A 4,735-nucleotide genomic window follows, 5' to 3' on the forward strand; every position below is an offset into this window, starting at 1 on the left:
CATCATACCTCTCGAGTCCCCAAAAGCCAAGAAACACGCCAACCAAAACGCTTTTATTATGCCAACGGTTCCCGTTTTCATTCCTATCGTTTAGGGAGGTTTGGTGGCAGCAGCGGCCGAAAGCAAAAGGAAACCCGAGGAAAGCGGCTCCATCCACCAGGGCTGTGTCTCATCGGTGCCGACGCAGGAGGGACGGGCTTCGTTCGTTCGTTCGCTGCGGCCCAAATTCCCGGGCCGCCCGAGGACCGCTCGCACCGGCCCGAGGGAGGGAGCCCCGGCAGGCAGGATGCCTCCGGGGAAATGGCCAAGTCGACCGCGCGACCCACAACCCGCCCGACTCGGGGCGAGAAGGAGCATGGAGGAGGACTCCGTCCCCTAGTCGGCAGACGGCCCCGGGACAGGGACGTTCGCCAAAACCTCCCCAAGGCCGCTTTCCGTGACCGAGTCGGCCTCCCCGCCTGTACTCGTCCCGGCCCGAGAAACGAGACGCGGGGTGGATCGGGACCAGGCCACGCACCAGGCCGGCCGGCGCGGCATCCTCCCTCCCCCGACCTGACCTGACCTGGACGAACGCCTCCCCATCGCCCGCCCCCGCGAGGCTGATCCGTCCGGCCGGTGAGGAGGCCGCTTGTCGGGCGCCACCTGCTGCCCGGCATCCTCTTATATAGTGTTCGAGGAGGTCGACCAGGTGGCCCGGCCTGGATTGGGGGGGGGGGGCGCGGGGTGCGGTGTCCCGGGCGGCGGGGGACGGGGGGGGGTAGGAGTGGAGAGGGAAAGGTGGGCGTGGAGAATGCCGGGGTCGGGGGTCGGCGCGGGGCGGGGCGGGAGTTGGGGATAGGGGAGGGGCGGGAGGCCGTCTGGACATGGAGGGTCGGAAGAGCGGTGGTGACAATGATTTTCATTATCATTTAGAAAGAAGAACGTGGACTTCTTTAGAGGAGTCCTTTGAATAGCTTCTCCATTTAGTTAACATACATCCAAATGGAGGTCGGGAAACTTGGGTCCTGTTAACATATGGATGGAAGTGGAAAGAACTATCGCGATGACCGTCCTTGTGTTTCTTTTATTTTTTCTTTCTTCCTGCTCCCCAAAGCCGCCCCCCCACCCCCGCCCCGCCCCGCCCCGCCCCGCCCCGTCCCGTCCCGTCCCGTCCATAGTTGTAGGTTCCAGTGGTAGGTCTTTCGCGTTTCTGCTATGTGGGACGCCGCCTCGGCGTGGCTTGAAGGGCGATGCTGGGTCTGGGGCTGCGCCCAGGATCCGAACCGGTGAAAACCTGGGCCGTCGAAGCCGGGGGCCGGGGTGGGGGGCGCTACTTGACCGTTCGTCCACGGGCTCGGCCCCCGGCCCCTTGTTTTCTAGGGAGAGAGACAGAGAGACCCGATCCATTTTCCCTTGGCCTCTAAAGCGTGCGTGTGGTCGAAAGGCGACAGAGAGAGGGGTTCTGGTCCAGAAAGCCCCGACTGCGCCGCCGCGGGGATCGGTCGGTTCCGCCCGAACCGTCCGAGTCGGAAAGGAACGGACAGCTTTCCTCCTTTGGGCCCCTGACTTGGGACCGACAGGGGAAGAGGAACAGGCCTCTCTCCCTCACACCCTGGCCCCTTCCTCCAGGACGCCCTCCTTCTAGTCAGCCCGCCTCTGGCTTTTCCACACGCCGACGACCGCTCGTCGGCATGGACCCACCTTCCTTGGGGGACACCACCACACGACTCTCCCACTCGTCTGCGTGCCTTTCGTTGGCGTCGCTGCCAAAGGCGAGGGGTAGGGGTGGCGGTGGCAGGGACGGCAGGGGCCCAGCGGCTCTCTGGCGGGTGAGGAAGTCTTGCTGGTTCTCCTAGGTCGGTGATCTTTCTCGATCTCCACACACATTCTTCGTTTGGGGAGCCAAGAGACGCCCTCTGAGGAATCCCTATGGCCAGGGTCGATCACTTACTCGCTCACTGCCTCGGCCTCGGCCTCGGCCTCTGTCAGTCTTGTCTCTCTCCCTCCCTCCCTCCCTCCCTCCCTCCCTCCCTCGTCGGTCTCTGTGTGTGGACGTCTAGGTGGAGGCGAGGCAGGGAGGCCACCCACCCACCTACCTCGTGGTTTACCACACGCTCTACACGGAGGTAGAATTCCCATCCCACCGAATCCATCCTTTCCACGGGGCACAAGCCAGTGGCCTTCGGGAGTCTCTCTCCCCAAGGTGGCGCATCCGTCACGGCTATCTATTTCCAGAAGGTTTCCGTTTCCATCCCCTCCCCCCGAAAGAAAAAACGGCCCCACTCCCGGATCTGCCCCACCACGATCACCACCACCACTGCCGCCGCCGCCGCCGCCGCCATCTGCTGTCGCCCTCTAGGGTTGGACCGTTCTAGCTCTCTCCTCTGTGTGGAATCGCAACGTAGGTCGCCTTGGATGTCTGGCACCTCTCACTTAGCAGAAGGTTTTGGAGGCTCAGGCTGGGCCACGCTTTGGCCCGGGTCAGTGTTCCGTTCCTCCGGACGGCTTCCTCGTTTTCCACGAGAAGGAGCCGTGAAGACGGAAAGGAAGGGCGGATGGATGGCTTTTCCCGTGCTACCGAGTCCCTCTCCCCTTTTCCCCAAAGCGTGAGGGGCGGTCGAGAGGATCGTCTCTGATGACAAAAGTCAGAGGCACCCCGGGTCAGACACCGTGCGAGGCGTTGGTGTGTTCTCGAGAGGAGAACACGTCCCCGTCAGCGTTTCCTGTCGTTCTCGTTCCGAAAGGATTCACGCGCCACCCCGTCTCCCTCAAGGTCTTAGGGCTGTCGTGCTCCGCAGCCGTCACGTGTCGTGGATCCTGGGCACCACCACGCCACCCCGCCCCCCCCCCCCCCCCGCCATAGCTGTCGATCGCTATGTGGCACGCCTACGTTTGCCCAAAAGAGCAGTCCGATGGACAGCGTGGTGCTTTTCCCAGCAGGCAGGCAGGTGAGAGTCACCCCTCTAGAAGGTTTCCAAGCCCCGTTCCATTCTCAGAGGCAGCTCCTTTGGCCATCAAGGAGGCAGGCGATGGGGGTGGGGGTGGGGATGGGGATGGGGCAGGGGCCTCTGTCCCTCTGTCGCGGTAGAAATGATTGGGAAAGGAGGGACGATGGGCGTAGGTCGACCATCCTGGGCGGTGGTGCTTTGGGAGCTTTTTCTAGAAGAAGGAGCGAACGGCGTTCCCTGGGAAGGGAGGAAACCAGAGGAGGTCCCCCTCAGACCGACCTGGCACGAGAAGGACACACACTCTCTCTCTCTCTCTCTCTCTCTCCCTTTTCTTCCTGACTTGAAATCAGGAGACAAAACTCCCCTGCCAAAGGGGCCCTCCCAAAACGGGGAGTGAGGAAGACCTCCTTCTCTTCACGGCTGAAGTTCTCCCTGCCTTTCCTGGACGGGAAGGATAGCACCTACGCCCGCTGCCGTCGGTGACTTTTAGTCCCCCTGGAGAGGAAGAAATTCTTTCCCGTGGCCGAACCCTGGCGGTTCGTTCGTGCTGCAGAGGACGTGACCCTCTCTGACACACCCAGGAACCTCCTCGCTCCGGGTCGAGGAGAGGGAGTTCTGTTCTGTGGTTTAGAATGGTGCTTAAAAAGGGATGTCGCTTACAAAGGGTCCTCGTCCCCCTTCCTAAACCTAAACGGACGGCTCGGCTCGGAGGCGTGAGATACGTTTCGCATCCTCCTCGTCGTCTTCACTCAAAGTTTTATTGGAGTTTGGAAGATTTTATTTTTTGTCTTTCCTTTTTCTCCCCAAAGCCCCCCGGTACGTAGTTGTGTGTTCTTCGCGGTGGGTCCTTCTAGCGGTGGTATGTGGGACGCCGCCTCAGCGTGGTTTGATGAGCAGTGCCGTGTCCGCGCCCGGGATCCGAACGAACCGATGAAACACTGGGCTGCCTGCAGCGGAGCGCGCGAACTTAACCACTCGGCCACGGGGCCAGCCCCTTACTGGATTTTCAAAACAACTCCGGGGGCCGGCCCGGTGGCGCGGCGGTGAAGTTCGCACGTTCTGCTCCGCCGGCCCCGGGTTCGCCGGTCCGGATCCCGGGCACAGGACCCGGCACCGCTTGGCGAGCCACGCTGTGGCAGGCGTCCCACCTGGAAAGTAGAGGGGGATGGGCACGGATGTCAGCTCAGGGCCAGTCTTCCTCGGCCGACAGAGGAGGATTGGTGGCAGATGTTCGCTCAGGGCTCATCTTCCTCAAAAATAAAATAATAAATCGATTCGATAAAATGTCAAATAACACAACCGCGGGATCACGCTTAGAGTCACCCTTGGCCCGATGATGCCACTCCCCACCCCCCCCCCCCCCCCCTGCCCCCCACCATTTGGAGGTGCCGTCAGTGGGATTCGTTCCTGTTTGTCCATCTTTCTTCCTCTTTTTTTTTTTTTTTTTAAAGACTGGCACCCGAGCTCATTGCCAATCTTTTCTTTTCTTTTTATTCCTCCTCCTTCTTCTTCTTCTCCCCAGAGCACCCCAGTACCTAGTTCTATATTCTCTTTGAGGGTCCCTCTGGTTCTGCCGTGTGGGACGCCACCTCAGCGTGGTTTGATGAGCGGTGCCGTGTCCGAGCCCAGGATCCGAACCTTCCAAGCCCCGGGGCCGCTGAAGCGGAGCGTGCAAACTCAACTGCTCGGCCACGGGGTCAGCCCCTTCCTTCCTTCCTTCCTTCCTTCCTAAGGAGGAGGAGGCAGGCACTGTGTGAAGTCGCCAGTGAGTCTGTGGAAAGAGACGGAGGATTTCCCATGGGAAGCCG

The sequence above is a fragment of the Equus asinus genome, unplaced genomic scaffold, assembly GCF_041296235.1.
Source record: "Equus asinus isolate D_3611 breed Donkey unplaced genomic scaffold, EquAss-T2T_v2 contig_113, whole genome shotgun sequence".
Lineage (NCBI taxonomy): Eukaryota > Metazoa > Chordata > Mammalia > Perissodactyla > Equidae > Equus > Equus asinus.